At 44.5% G+C, this 16,589-nt stretch overlaps 1 pseudogene; it reads left to right on the top strand.

Annotated features, from left to right (window-relative positions):
* The first annotated feature begins 10,885 nt into the window (after positions 1 to 10,885).
* LOC110554963 (small ribosomal subunit protein eS21-like) lies at positions 10,886 to 11,137 on the top strand (annotated as a pseudogene).
* The last annotated feature ends 5,452 nt before the right edge of the window (positions 11,138 to 16,589 follow it).

Raw genomic sequence — 16,589 nt, 5'->3', positions numbered from 1 at the left:
CACAGCATTAGGAAGGCTGGGACCCGCTGGTCTAGAAGTTTTCTTAGTAGCCCTTTCACTCGGGTGTGAACCTGTTCTTTGTATTCCCTATACACGAGTAATCGCATCCCAAGAATAGTTAGAATCCAGGCCAGTTGCTCTGAGCCCTTCACCTGGAGGCACCGCTGTGTTTGTTGTTTAGGGTCATGGAGACATTATATTATACCTTTAATCCACTCAACATTGTATAATGTTGACATTCCAGTGCCATTATTTCTCCCTCATTCATTTGTTGGCGTGTTGTATCTAGAGAAACATCCACTCCTGTGCCAGTTAGCTGTCCAGTGGGACTGTTTGTATTCTGAAGGCACACACTGGACTCTTGATCCCTACTTACTAAGTTTCAAAATAAACATTCTCCTGGCAGCTTACAGAGCTGGACGATTAGAAAGTCAGAGGACATTGTTAGGAACAGTCAGTCTGCCACAGCTATTGCCTTTATCGATGATGTTTGCCAGTTTTAGAAGGTTCCCTTTTTTGTAACTACTGTTTATTTATTATGTAAAATTAATAGGTTTCATTATGATATTATCACACATGTTTTATGTACATTGATGGCATTCACATCCTCTCCCATACTGCTCTCCTCACCGTTGATCCATTATTATCACGCATGTGTATCATGTACATTGATCTCATCTCCTCCCTTCATGCTCTCCTCCCCATGTGTCAGTGAAGCATAAGTAGCTACTGGTTGTATCACAGGATTCACTTAACTAAATCTGAGACGAGGTTCTTGGGGAGAAGTCATACTTTTAGAATCTGCTGACAAAGTGTGGGCCTCTCTCTGCCTCAGCAGGAGTACCATGGAGCTCAGTACCTGTTGTTAAGAGCACAAGGAAACGGGATTCTCCTGGGACGCACCTCTCAGCCTCCCCTGTCCCCAGCCCGGTATCCCTGACTCACACATGAGAACAGGATCTTGAATGAGTCCTGTGTCTTGAGAGGCCTCCTTTTCCTCTCAGATTTCCACTCAACCACAGGCCTTTGCCTCTCCAAAGGATGCATCCCTATTTACAAACACTCTACTAGTTAAAGGAGGCAAACTGGAGCGTCTTTTTGGACTCAGAAAAACAAAAACAGAATCAAAGTCCAGAGACCTCCATTAGGACATGTCATTTCCAGAGGATCTACACAGTGGCCTAACTTGGAAATCCAAGTGTCCCAGAGATCTCAGTGACAGCTTTGCCCTGAACTCTGAGACATAAAACACTAAAAACTATCAAAACTATCACACAGTGGGATTTCTGCATGTCTTTTATATTTTTTTTTTCCAAACCTCTTGGTTTCCACGGAGTCCTGATTTCTCCACATCTTTGCTGTTACTTGTTCTTTTCCACTTTTTTTTTCCCTAGGAAGAAACATCTCTGTGGGTTTGAGTGATATTTGCATTCCTAAATGGCTTATGATATGCAGGTTCTTTTTGTGTGCTTATTGCCCAGTTCTGTATCTTCTTTAAAGTGATGCTTATTCAGCTCTTTGTCTGTTGCTCAGTTGGGTCACTTGCATTGCTGGTTCTGAGATAGAGTTATTGTTACCTCTTGGCAATTGTTTGCTTAGCAGATGAAATTTGTAAATATTTCCTCCTTTCTGTGGGTTGCTTTTTCATATTCTTGATGGTATCCTTTATTCTACAAAAGTTTTACTTTTGATGAAGTTCAAGTTATCTAGTTTTTCTTTGTTAGATATTTTGGTGTTGATACCCAACAAATCATTGCCAAATGTAATGGTGTGAATATTTCCCCTGCTTTCTCCTAGAACATCATAGTGTTAACTATTGTCTTTAGTTCTTTGATTCATTTTTGTGTTGATTTTTGTCTGTGCTGTACATTGTTTCTGTCCCGCCAACTTATAAACAGTGTTTGATGGTATTAAATAACTTTCCCAAATCAGCTTCCTAAGAAATCCAGAATCCTATTGCTTTCCATCATTTCCCCCTGTGCCTAGCTGGATGGAATAGAACCACGTGTCACCAGCGTTACTGCTCTAGCCTCTTTTCCACTCTCCTTGATTCTGATCCAGCCCTTACACTCTCATATTGGGGTAATGCCAAATAGCTTCTTAAAGACCTGCACTGACTCACGTTGTTCTATCAGTAAAAGCCAGGTGTTTTGTGTTTTGTTTTTCACTGACCCTTAGAACTCTAGCTAACACGAATCAGTTATCTCTTTGTGACTTCTTCATCACCCTAATCTCCCCATGGCCCAGAACAAACTTCTTGCTCTTTCTCAAGTATGCTGCACATTTGCCTTGTGTCTTGGCCCAACTGCCTCCTCAGACTGGAGTGTTCTTCCTGCAGATACATCCATGACTAATTCTTCATCTCCTTCGGTCAAATCTGAGGCCTCCTCGTGTAAAATCGCAGCCCATTGCTTCATGCCTGTGTCTCTCCAGCTCCCCTACTTCTCTATTATTTAGTCTGTGACATGTTGTGATGTTATTTCATTATTTATTTGTTTATCATATTTTTTCTGTCTTTTTCCCCCACTAGATTTCCAGCTCCCTGCCGACCAGCAATTTTTCCTAGGTTGACCTCTGCTGTTGCTGTTCTCTAAGTTTTTAGAATAGTGCTTGGCATACAATGATGAGGCTAAAAGATGATATAATGAAACCCAACCAGGTCAGGCTGACAAAGTTGATGCTCAAGGACTCGTACCTGCTGTGCTGGTGTCTTCATCTTGGTGTTCTGTCACCCTGCCCTCATAAACCACTTCTTGTCCTCTCTCTATCCCAGACCTTTCCCACTGGTCACAGCAACCCTGCACTCCCATCTCTTGTGGTATAAAGGAGTTTTTATATATGCAGGCTTCACACTCTCCCCAGTTCCTCAGACATCACCTCCCCAGGACAGTCTGTCCTGGAGAAGCATATGGTTTTTATTTTTATTTTTTGTTTTGTTTATTCCTGCTGGCTCTAAGTTTTCTGTTTTCCTCCACATCTGTGACCTAGACTGGGCATGTTCACTAGTAAGAATGATTGGGATTAAAGGCCACGTTGGTTACCACTAGAAGCAACAGTTGAAGAGCTGATGACCCAGCTGTTGCTATTGGAGCCCAATGGAAGGATGGAATTGGGTCAATGTCCAGATGTTGTGGTAGCCCAGACTGATCCGAAGAAATTGAAAAGGAAGCAAAGGGTGAGTGCTTCTGTTTTGGGGACTGGCCTGCCTCCAAGAGTTATTTCCTGGCACTTCCGTGGTCACAGCAACAAGTGGCATACATTTAAACAAGTTCCATAGACTATGAACAAATCGAGAATTCACTGGAAATCCAGCAGTTGGGTAATAATGACAGTGCCGAAATCTGAAGATAGAGAACGCTAGGAAAGATTTTCTCTGGGTGAAAGGTTGTGTGCTGAAGGAGCTGTGGGACCACCCACAAAGGGAAATCCAGGACTACTTCTGTGCAGGTTGGTTCCCTCTCTTGCTTGGTGTTGTAAATGAAATGAGTCAGTTAGCAGTTACTGGTGTCAGGGGACAGTAACTAGCCTGTAGGAAGAAATTGCACTACAGAAGTGGAAAGATGGCTTTATGCTTTGTTGGCTTGTCTTTAAAACAAACAAACAAACCCCAAACACTTTATTGCCTGAAGCTCATTCACTAATTCAGCAGCTCTGCAGGAAGGTTTGCTAAAGTAAGGCTTTTAGTGGTCAGCACAGATGAGGAAAACTTCTGCTTTGATTAACGTGCTTAGTCAGTAGGTGTTCTGACCAGTGTGATTGGCTGCTGAGCCATCGTGATGCACTTTATCTCTTGGGGTGAAGAAATGACTGCTGAGGGCAGCCTCAGTCTGAGGAAGTGCAATGCCAACGGGAGACAGAGAGCATCGCTTTTTCCACGCCGTGTGAAGGGCCTCATGCTAATCCGTGCAGGTCAGGTTGCTCGTCAGAATACAGACTTAATTGCTGTGAGTGCCTGAAATGTCTAAGGGCAGTCTCTCCCGGTGTCTGACGGGCAGTTTGAACAGTTTTCTTCAGTTCCATGCAACACACTACTACAGAAACGTACATAAAAACTAATGAGATTTTATGAAGGTCCCAGTGCTGTTTTCCTGTTTGCTTATGTCAACACATGTAATTTTTTTTTGTTTAAAAATGTACTTAGTTTACTCAAATGTCATTTTGACTCTTGAACAAAATAAAAGACAATGAATGTCCAGAAAAAAAATATAATTTTCCCTCTTATTGAAAATAGATTTTCTCTCACATAATATATCCTGACTATGGGGTCTCCTCCTATGCCTCCCAGTTCCTTCCCACCCCCTCCCATTCTGAATCCACTCCCTCTCTGTCTCTCATTAGAAGCCAAACAGGCTTCTAAGGGATAACTGAAATAATATATGATGAGGAAAAACAAAACCTAACATATCAGAAAAACTAACAAGGAAAAGAGCTCAATAGAAGGCACAAGAAACAGACAGCCATTCATTTGCACAGTCAGAAATGACATAAAAACACTAAACTGGAATATATACATAATATATATACACAAAGGACCTATAGGGCAAAAAGACAGAAGGAGAATATATTTACAAAGATATAAAATAAGATATATAATATTTTATTATATATTAGATAGTAAAATAATATACATTATATTATATAATAAAATAATAATACTTTTTTAAAAGAAAAACTATGACCCTATGAGACAAGGAACCCCTAAAGATGCCGTTGAGGTGTTTTCTGTTGGCCGTCGACTGCTGCGCATGTGCAAACTCAGCTCCTGTTAGCCGCTTTACACCTTCATGAGCGGGCGCTTAGCACAGAAGATAGAAGATTGAGACAGCATTGGGAATTTTCTCTAGGAAAAGGTGTCATCTGGGCGCATGCTTGCCAGCACTGCCTCAGGCTACATCTCTGGGATGGGAAGATGCTAAGAGACGGGGGACTCCTGGGCCTTCGGGGAGAGTGCCCTCTAGACGCCCTCGCCCTCCGCAGGACTGCTCTATAGCCCGAGAGAATGCCCCCAACAAGCGGCCTCGTTCTTGTGCTCCGGTTCACGGGGTGGGGTAGTCCATCAACTTCACAGCCAGCAACCTCGGATTACCTACTTCAATCTCAAATACCTAAATCCCATCCCTTGACACAGAGAGCACCGCTGTAGCTCTGTAGCTCGAATCCGCACACGCGGCCACTGCAAGTCTGCTCTACATGTCTGTCTTCTCACCGTGGACTCCAGCTAAGGAGCAACCACTCTCGGGAAACACCGGACGGGAGTAAGGCCAGGGTTTTAGTTCCTGGGCTCTGTATCAGCTGCTTTTCCCAACAGAAGCAACTCATAGGAGAAAAGGTCTATTGCGGCTCAAGGCTTCAGTGGGCACAGTCCGTTGTGGAAGAGAAGGCGTGATGGTGGGAGCATCTCTGTCCGTGCCCGTGGCAAAGTACGGCAACTGCAATATGGAGGCTGGACCAGGAAGAAGCGAAGGCATGATGGGAAGGATCCAGGGATAACATAGCCCCACGTGACAACCCCCAGTGACCTACTTCCGTTAGGTAGGCTCCACCTCCCAAATGTTCCGTAATAGTACCATCAGTTGAGGGACCAGGTGTTCAAGCACGTGAGCCTGTGGTGGATACTTCGTGTTTAAACCAGGACAGCCCCCTATTGCTGGGTCTCTTCTGATTGGCCGTTTGCTTCTGCCAACCCCCAGTTACTACTAGACAGCTTCTTTCTAGAACTGTGTTTTGTGGCCCCACCCTGCTCCCTGTGTTTGACCCTCCTGTCTGGTTCCTTTAACCTCCCTCACCCAACCTGTTATAACTGGTTCCTTATTCTTCCTGTTTGGGCATGCTATAATGCAAATGTGTTTTGTCTACACCAAGACTCATGTTGGAACTCTGTTCTTCAAGATGTGCTATTGGGAGGTGGTTTCTAATGGGAAGTCATGGAGGCTGGGCCCTCAGGAATAAGGGGTGAGTCCTCAGTCTCAAGGAATGACAGTAAATGAGAGGGTAGGCTTTATAAAGTAAGGCTACCCCGCGTATTTTGTCTCTTCTCTTTGCCCTTCTGCTTCCCACTCCCCCAGCACTCCACCTCCCCTTGCTATACCTTACATGCCTTCCTGATCTTGAACTTCCCAGCATCCAAAAACAGGAGCCAAAATAAACCTATTTTCTTTGTAAACTGCCCGGTGCTAAGTATTCTGTTACAGCAATAGAAAACAAACTAAATGCCACAGCTTTCCTGTCAGGACCTGTTTGATTGAGCATTGTTACCAAAGCTGAAAACAACACCGATGGGGCCGTTTTCCATACACAGATCAGAGCACAGAGGGGGTGTGTGTGTGGCTGACAACCTAAATCCTGAGCCAGAAGAGGCAGCTTTGCCAAGCAGCCACTTTGTGGCTCACAAAGCTCATCTTCCCCTTGCTTTGTGTCTTGCTGCCCTGGTCCTTGCCTTGTGTTAGAATAAGTGTGTCTCCTGTGTGCCCTAGACATTCCTAGGATCTTTATGTTAGTCCTTTCGCACCCAGGTGTGTCTGCAGCTTTGGGGCATTTTTGATAACTGTTTTCTGAAACTGGATTGGAATTTTGCACCTCTACCCTTGGTGGATGAGGCCAAGGGTACAGCCCCCTCCCAGGTAAGGGACAAAAGGGGAGGGTGAGAGGAGGGTGTACCAGTGACGGGAAGCTGCCAGTTCTCCAACAGTGCTTTCCAGAGTTTCCTTTTCTTCCTCTTCTCCCTGGGAGCAAAACCACAAGCTCTGTCCACAATCACAGGTTCTGAGCATCATCGGCCAGGTTCACATCCCTTGGTTGAGGACCAGTCAGGTCGCTAGTACTCTGAGCAATGGGACGATAGGGATCAAGGGTACTAGATCACAGGGTAGTCTCTCTATGGAATGTCTATACACTAGCAGCCTCAGAGTAACCAGATACGGCTGATAAAAGACATGTGGTCATGGGATCTGGCATCTCTGAAAGTCTTCTGTGGGTGCCGGACACCAGCCCTGTTTGCTCTTCCTCCGATAGTTATCTGGCTTCCCCCTACTCTAGCACATCTTAGTCTGGAGGCCTGGTTAGCTAGCTTTGTTGTTATGCGTCCCCGTAAGCCCCAGTTGTCTCCTTGTCCGGCCTTCTAGACCACAGAAACTGCCCCCTGTGGTTAGTCCCAGCAACAGTAAGGATGCGTCTAATGTCTGTTGTCCAGGATCTCACCTCTCCTCACTCTTCCCTGCATCTGTTCAAACACTGGACCACACGCTAGTCAGACTGTCCTGAGTTATTTAACTGTAGATTAGGACACTGATGAAAGACTCAGAATTGAGTAGCTGACTCTAATAAAATTACTGTGGTTTCCTGTGCCGTTAACAGAGAGACCCGGTATAGGTTAAAAGGATAACGTTTTCTGTGACTTTAAGACAACAACAACAAAAATACAAAATAAAAACATTCCAAAGCATCTTTAAGACAATCATAGCAGCAACTGCTTGCATTGAGAGCCAAGGGATTTCACCTCACTGACACTATGCCAAATTTGCTGAGATGTAAAATTTGGTAATGAGAAAAGTTGCAAGTGCATATTAAAAGAGGGATAGTTATAAAAGTTAAGATTTCTCAATCCATATTTACAGCAACTACTCTCCAGATTTTTCCTCCAAAGCACTGGGCATTGAATTCCCAAGCTATTTTCCCTAAACCCTTACTTTTCAGTGGAGGTTTGTTGGGTTTATAAGCCTTGGATACAGCTAGAGAAAAGAAACCATGGATTCTCCTAAGTACTTCAATATCTACAAAAATAGACTTTCCCAAATGAATGATTCTTCTTGCCTGTTATGCTATCATCATCCTTAATAAGAAAACAACTAGTTCATCAGTTCTCGGAAATGAATTTGCAAACTTTCTAAAAAACATGACCTAGTGCTGCTGTGGCACAGGACTCACTGGTGGGTCAGTCAGATGATAAAGCCTGAGTACCAGAAAAGAAAAGAAAAAAAAAAGAATGTACTCATGATCGGGGGCGGCCTGAATGGGAAATGCCTCTGCAGAGGTAGGTGGGAGGGACAAATTGTCCTAGAGATACCGTGCAACATCGTTTTGGGTTCTTTGGTGTGATGGAGTCCCCCAGGGCCAGCTCCTGCGATGAGAGATGACAGAATGTGTGCCCCAAGCCCCAAGTCCAGCCCCCTACTTCATCTCCCACTTCATTTCCTACTGCCCGTGTCCCCCAACACTTCTAACAAAGAGCCCTTCTTTGTTGTTGCCTGGCAACTCCCACGCATGCTGGCTTGCCCTGGAACATGTGCATGCTTGAATATAAACCAGTACAGCATGTCCGAAGAGACTGACAGTTCTCACATTCTTTCCTTTAGCGTATAGAAGTGGCCACAGACTCAGGGTGGGATCAGCTATGGCCGTTGGTTAAAGCAGCTCTCCTTTCATGTAGAAGTTTTGAGTCAGATTCTAACTGAGAAGAGGTTTCTGGTCATGAAAGATGCTTGAAGGCTGCTGTGGTCCTTTGAATGTGAAATATCTTCCGTTGGCTCATTTATCTGGACAGTTGGCTCCCAGTGCTGGTTGCATTGTTTTAGAAAGAACCATTAGTGTGTGAGTCACTGGGAGCCTGGTCTTGACATCTCACATTGCGGGCCCCACTTCCTCTCTGCTGTCTGCCTCCTAACTACAGAGCCAAGATATGAGACAAATAGCTACTCATGCTCTGCCACTAAGCCTTGACTCTCACCTAGGCCATGAATAACTCCCTGAACATTAAGCCCAAATAAATCCTCCCTCCCTTATGTTGCTTCCTGCCAGGTATTTGGTCAGATAGAGGTAAAAGAGGGAACTGGTCATCCACCAAAACAATTCAAGGGTTCAACACAATCCCATCAACAGCCCGATGCAGCTCTACAGAAACTTAAAAAGGAACCTTAACAGAGGCAGCCTACGGATCGGGGGGAAAGGCCTTTACCAGACACATGTCTGACCGAGGGTTAGTATCCAGAATATACAAAGAACTCAAAAAACTAAACATAAAACCCCAGACAATCCAATTAAAATGGGCCTGTTGATTCTGTGGGTTTGCCTGTGGTGTCCTTGACCGCTCTGGCTCTTTCAATCCTTCCTCTCTGTCTTCTGAAGGATTCCCCAGGCTTCACTTAATGTTTGGCTGTGGGTCTCTGCGTCTGTTTCCATCATTCACTGGGTGAAGCCTCTCAGATGACAGTTATGCTAGGCTCCTGTCTGCAAGTACAGCAGAATCAGCAGAATATCATCAATAGTGTCAGAGATGGGCTCTCTCTCTCTCTCTCTCTCTCTCTCTCTCTCTCTCAGCACGGGTCTCAAGCTGGGCTACTCATTAGTTGGCCCATTTGCTCAGATTCTACTCGTATTTTATTCCTGCACATCTTGTAGGCAAGACAAAAACGTAAGTCTACGGTTTTGTGGCTGGGTTGGTGTTCCAATCCTTCCACTGGAAGTCTTGCTGCAGATGGCCTGCTCAGGCTCCATATCCCCCGTTGCTAGGAGTCCTACCTAGGGTCACCCTCATTGATTCCTGGAAGTTTCCATTGCCCTAGGTTTCTAGCTTATCCCAGAGATGAGCTCCCCCCCCCAATCCAGTCTCCCAGCGCTCTCCCCCTCTATCTTCCCACCCCTACCTCATCCACAGAGATTGAACTGCCAACCAGAGAGCATGTGTGATGGACCCAGGCCCTCTGCACGATATGTAACAGTTGTGCAGCTGGGGCATCAAGCGTGGGCACAGGCTGCCTCTGACCACACCGCCTGATTGTGGATCCCTTTCTCTAGCTGGGCTGCCTTGTCTAGCTTCAACAGAAGAAGATGCACCTAGTCTTACTGAGACTTGATATGCCAAGGCTGGTTATATCTAGGAGGCCTCCCCTTTTCTGGGGAATAGGGGGAGGAGGCGTGGGTGGGGAAAGGGGAAAGTGAGAGGAGAGCTAGAAGGACAGGAGGGAGAGGAAGCTGCAATTAGAATGTAAAGTAAATAAATAATAAAAATAAAATAAAAATTAATTAATAAGGATTTCCTTCCCGTTCTTTAAGCTGCCTCTTCACTAGAATGATAGTGTCCTTTGCTATACAGAAGCTGTGTAGTTTCACGCAGGCCCATTGGTAGGTTATTGGTCTTAATACCTGTGCTATCCGGTCCTGTTTCGGGAAGAACTGAAAATAACCAGCAGCCCAGTGGCTCTGTCCCACCTCCTCGGAGCCAGCGCTGCTTGCTCGCTCACTCTGAAAGCCACGGCGCTCCTTCCCCAGTTGAAAGGGCTTGCTTGCTGCAGATGGGCCAGTTCTCCAATCAGCCTTGGAAAGAATGATCTAGACATTAGTTAGCCACATCGTAACTTGAAGCTGTGCCTGTTTCTAGAGTGGAACCCACAGGAAACTCTTGGGGAACTAGAAGGCAGAGAGGTGATGTGAGCATGCTCCTGTCACACAGCTTCCGGTCTGAGACGCACGCAACTCACGTAGCTCCTCACTGCAGAGGCTTCTGCTATCCGCAAACCCTAGAGTTAGAGCAATTTACGTTAACCTATCTTTGTTTGATAGAGAGGTTTACACTCACTGCGAGTAGCCAGGCCCATGCCCCAAATTCTCTTCCTCATCTTTTTTTCCCAGATAGACTCAACATATCCCTTACTCAAATTATATGTTGGAAAAACTTGAAACAGCCACATTCCCCAACACTTGGATTTGTAAGTAAAGTATATGACAGTTGGGATCAGTTGGGATAGGGCCCACTGAATAAAGTGTTTGCCACGCAAGCACAGGAACTGAATCGGATCCCCAGCACCCATGTAAAACCTGGGCATAACGGTATGTCTGGGAGCTACTTCCCTTCTGTGCGCCTGCTGGACCAGCTAGTAGGCACGGCCTGGACATGCAGAACGACGCTGGCGAGTTCGTGGACCAACGAGTGTGGTGGAAATGCCCCGCAAGCTACCGCATCATTGGTGCCAAGGACCACGCGTCCATCCTGTTGAACGTAGCCTAGACTGACAAGGTCACAGGCCGGTTTAATGGCCAGTATAAAACCTATCTTATCTACACAGCCATTCACAGGATGGGCGAGTCTGATGATTCTAGTCTCTGGTTGGCTAAAGCTGATGGAATTGTCTCAAAGAACTTTTGACCCGAAGAGATCGGAAATATTGTCATAAATAAAAGTGAGAAAGAAAAAACAACAACAACAAAAACAAAAAACAGTATGTCTGTCACCCCAGGACTAGGAGGGGACATGGGTGGATCCCCAGAACTTGTCGGCCAGGGTTAGCGGAAGTGGCAAGCTCTGGGTTCAGTGAGAAACCCTGTCTCCAAAAAATAAGGTGGAGAGAAAGTAAGTTATCAGAAATTGACCTCCAGCCTTCACACATGATTTCACTGGTGAGCACTTGTACACACATATATACACACATACAAACGCATATAAACACATACACCATACTGCACACACGTAAAACAAAACTGTGTTGCAAGACTTTAAGAGTAACTGCACTGGGGGCTGGAGAGATGGCTCGGCGGTCAAGATGGTCACTTGATGGGAATTTGTTGGAATTTTTCCAATGAAGATACAGATCAAAATGTGTTATAGAAAAATTGGAGAAAACTACTTTATGATGTTTTCCAGAAATATACATATAAGTATATAAACGGTAACCATTTTTACTAGTGGCATGGAAATAATGAATGAATGTAGTGAAAGTTTTGGTTTAAAAACTCAAGTTATGTTATATAAACAGGCTTTTGTTTTAATCCCAAGTGTGGGATATGGAGCTGCTTTCCGTTTGTCCGCAGCTGATAAATGTGGCTCGGAGAGGGATATTTTCTCTGCCAGCTGCTGTTAGTTTAATTCTGAGGACCCTGAGAGGGTGTAAATACCAGAGTACAGAGGAGAAGAAAGACATTTCCAGGAGTCCAAGGAGGAAGAAGGCAGCTGCTTGCTCATGCTGTTGTTGCATTTGCTGGTTTGCTGGACTGCTGGATATCCTGACTCTGAAGATTGGAATTGCCCCAAGGAACTAAGTCTAAAGAGGTCTATGTCCCCTATCCCTTCCAACTTTCTTTCTCTCCTACCTAGGGTCGGTGTTGGAAGGAAGGAAGGAAGAGGCTTAAGAAATTAATTTTTAAAAAGATTTTAAAAATAGCACCCACAAATGAATATTTTTACATGTTGTCTGATACTATAATTTTAAAATAGAAACAAAATGAAAACTAGTATATTAGATTCAGGAAGATTAAGAATGATAAGTAATTCTTTATCATTGAAAAGAAGGATAATACAGATGGTAAAAAATGAGAGTCATTTGCACATTTTTCACTGTATATATTCATTGGCTAAACAGATAGGGACTCCCAATCTTGTCCTTTAAGCCTCCAAGACTGTGTGTTAAATAAACTTCTTTTCTTTATACACAAATACGAACCTAAATAAAGTTAGGACAGGATGCTCCATGTAAATGTTATTTCTCTCTTTGGATGGCAATGCCACAGGGATTGCTGGTTGTCTGTACAGTTACCTTTTCCACCTTAGTGGGGAAAGTTCTGGTTTTACCTGGGACAGTTCACGTAGCTTCCTTACAGCCAATTCCAACCATGTGGCTGAAATTCCCAATCAGTCCAGGTTAACTTAGGTGTTTGTATGGTACCAATGGTACATGGTATACATTGGTACTTTAAAAATATTTGTTGAACGAGTTGATTATGAGACTTCCATGGATTCCCTGAAAGGAAATCAGATTAACAATACCTTTGTCCTTTCTTCTAGCCTGTTTATTGGAATACGGACACATAATTGTGTGAACTGTCTTGGACCATGGGGGTGGTCTATGGACTTCACTATTGTTTGAGGCAGAGTGACTGGGAGTAATCCTTACACCTACAACAACAAAACCCACTTATTATGACACAGCCCGTCTCTGTATTTTCTTTATGCAATAAAAGGGCATTCATTTTGCTTAAACTACTGGATTTTTTTTTTTTTTTAATTATTCCAGTACTCTAATCTTAGCAAGATCAATGAGTCATCTTCTAAGAACAAAGTAGCAAAGTTGTTTCCAGGGCCATGGGCAGGGAGAATGGGAGTGCCTTCATTGGTATTGAGCCTGGACAACAGCAGCAGGGTCAGCTATCTGTAACAAAAAAATACAACAGCAGACAGTTATATTTTCTCCATTTAATGACTCATATATCTGATCCAGAAAGTTCAAAGGTTGGTTCCGCTGATTTTCCTATAACTTCCCTTCAACTCTGTGGATGGCATGTGTGAAGCTCTGCCTGCAGGGGGCCCACAGGGCTTCAAAGAGGAGTGTTCCCCTAAGTACCTTACCGAAGGGCCAATATCAGGATCCTTTTAGTAAAGGATGCTTCTACGCTCCAGCTAGGAAAGACACATAAAATGAATACACTTACATCAAAGCACCCAACACAAACACAAAATGCTGGCATTCACAAGCAATGAATGTGGTGAAAACCAGCCTCGCGTCTCTCTCACCCCTTACACAGAACCTCTCCAAGGACCTGCTCAAGCTCACTTCAGGCTCGGGCCATGCTTGGCACTGCACTTGAATGACTGGAAGGGACGGAACCGTGTCCCTATGTCCTGGGAACTTGCAGTTTAACAAATGGAACATGAATGCATGGGGACCTCCAAAGAAAGGAGATGTGAGACAAGATCCCCTGATTTGACCTAGACCTTGCCCACCTACCGCCTCAGCCATGGCCGCTTCACTTCCGGTTGGCGCCCCGGAGGCTGTGGGCCTCCTTCAGGTTAAAACAGCAGAGGCCTGAGCAGACAGGCGGATTGTGAAAAACACTGGTGCTTCAAGAAATAGAGGGTCGGAGCGAGAGTGGATAAACAGAAGTTGGGGCTCGTAGGGTGCGCCCTGGCAGCACTCAGGAGGCTGGGGCAGGAGAATCATCACAGGGCTGGGTCTGCTTTGACTACGTAATGAGTTTGAGGCTACCCTGAACTGAAAAGCAATCTCCTATATATTGTTTTTGAAATTAATTAACAAGATGTATTTCTTAAAAAATTCCTAAATAAAAGATACCCACTTAAATCTGAGTTTCAGGTAAGCAATAAATAACATTTTAGTATAATCACAAAAATTTACTGCAGTGTTTTTTCTGTTTTGTTTTGTTTTTGTTTGAAGCACTAGAGAAGCATTGTATACAAAGGGGCCAAACAGGAAGCCGGATTCACTCAGGGAGTTCGAGAACTAAAAGGTGCTGATGGAAAATAAGAAACTAAGAAGGAGGGTGCAGACATAAAAAGGAAAAGCAGGGGTGTTGAAGTATCTTCTATTTGCCTGCCTGAATTGTTATCTCCCAGGCTTACGGCCTCCATCTGCCACCCTAGGCCCAGTACTAGAAGCTTCTAGCCTCCATACAGTCTAATCTAGGCCTAGAGTGTTTTCAGCCTCTGGGACTTGACTGCTGAATAAGCTCACCCTTTCTAGCTCCTTCTGCGCTCTGGGCTGGCTGGTTCAACTCAGCTGTTCTGGCTCAAACTCCACTCCAAGCTGACTGATTCTAACTGGCTTCTCTCAGCTTTCTCACTGAATTGCACTGCTTGGCCTCAAACTAACTCTAGCAATCCGTTCTAATCTTCTGGCTCCTTCTCATTCTCTGGCTCATTGTGCCTTCACCTGTGTCTAGCTTGTTCTCTGTCTTCAACCTCTCTTTGTAAAACTGTGCCGATAGAAACTGCCTTCAAATTTCACGAACTGAGCTACCACGAACTCAACTCCACTGCACTGCCTCTCACCTCACTGACTCAACTGACCAGTCTGAACAGAACCGACTAGAACTCAGAGGTCTGCCTTTGTCTCCTGAGTGCTGGGATTAAGGGTGCGTACCACCATGCCTGAACCTAAGCTTTTCTTTGCCTGAAACTTGCTCTGTTACCAGGCTGGCCTTGAACTCAGAGATCCGCCTGCCTCTGTCTCCTGGATTAAAGGTGTTCCTGTATTCCAGCCAGTCCACACAGACCTAGAAGGTGTTTGGATGTGATCTCTTGCCAGAGCAGCCATGTTCTGAATTTAAATTCCTCCACAAAAATGACTTCAGGTAACCCCACTGTTCACCACATTCTCCAAAACTCAGCACAGAGAAGGCGCTGGCTAAATACATGTTGAACAAATAAAGAATGAAACACACGGTTTCATTTTGCCAGGAGGTAGTGGAATACTGAAACAGGAGTCAACAGACTATTTCCTCAAGCTGTGGTTCTGCGCGCAGCTGGCCAGCTGTGATAGCATCTTTGCCTCTGCTTTTCTTAATCCATAAAGGAGCACAGCAAAGGTAACCTCATAATGGCTCCAAAACTGAATGCCAGCATCAATAATGGAGACTTTTTATTTAGGGCTTTGCATTCACTGTGTTTGTGTTTGCACCTCCCACGGATCCCCTCCCTGTCTGTGTTGTGAGTTGTCTCCACCAAGAAATGCCAGCAGTATTAAAGAGGATAAAATATCACATTGCTTCTGTTGAACGCAGTGTTGGCAAGGGAGTAAAAAAGGCAGAGAAATTCACCTTCTAGGCTCGGGCTTAGCCCCAGATGAGTCTATTGACCAACAACGTGTGAAACAGACCGAGCTGGTGGGCAAAAACATTTACACCTCTCCTCCACCGTCAGCAGTGGTGGCGTGACACTGAGCTCCAGCAGTGTGGACCGTTTCAGTCTATCAGGGGTATTCTCTGGAAGTAGGGTGCAGGGATTTTGGACATTTAAAGCAAGGATTGTTTGCAAAGAATGTGAATAACAGAAGGCACGCAAGGAAGAAAAACAATATTTCAAGTTGAAAGGGATTTGTTCATTTTAAGATTACAACTCAAATAACACAAGGGCAGGAAAGAACATGTATTCGGGTTCTATGAAAGTTACGTAAGTTTGATCTTGAAAGTTAGCTTTGGCTAGGAATGCAGGATCAAATGATAATTACAGTAGCCTGGGCCCATTCATGGCCCATACCTTGAGCCTGGACCCATGCAAGGACCGTGTGAAATGGATTCCAGAGAAGATATGAGTGACCACAAAACCTCTCTAGATGTTTTTTATCAGAAGACCTGGTTTCCGGGCTTAGCTCTGCTACTTGGCTGTGTGACCTTAGGTATAGATCTTCACCAGTACTAACTTTCCTGAATGTATTATGGAGATGAAAAATGGGCCTCACCTTAAGGACCCACAGGGAAGACTGAATGACCTCCATAGTGTTCATCATGACCCCCCTCATAGGAAGCTTTCAATAGCTCAAAGTCTGTGAACATGTAAGAGTATCATATCTTTATTTTTGTCCTTCAATATTTGTATTTCAACAGGGCAGTTTTGCAAACAGTGAAATAATTAAACGAAGAACTATTCATTAAGGAGTGTCTTTCCTTCTAAGTTTGCGTGATGACATTCTCTTTCTTTGACTGGCGGTACAGCTCAGCAGCAGTTTGCTTAGCGTGTGCAAGGCTTCGGTTCAATCTCCAGCCCTAGGACGAGAACAAAGAAAAATATTTTAAATGAAACTATGGAGAGTGCTTAATAGCATCATGAGACAAGGTGAAAAGCAATTCTCTGTCATCCAGCATAAGTATGG

Source organism: Meriones unguiculatus, chromosome 1 (genome assembly GCF_030254825.1).
Source record: "Meriones unguiculatus strain TT.TT164.6M chromosome 1, Bangor_MerUng_6.1, whole genome shotgun sequence".
Classification (NCBI taxonomy): Eukaryota; Metazoa; Chordata; class Mammalia; order Rodentia; family Muridae; genus Meriones; species Meriones unguiculatus.
The sequence above is the reverse complement of the archived record's forward strand: the minus strand, read 5'-3'. Positions and strand labels throughout refer to the sequence as shown.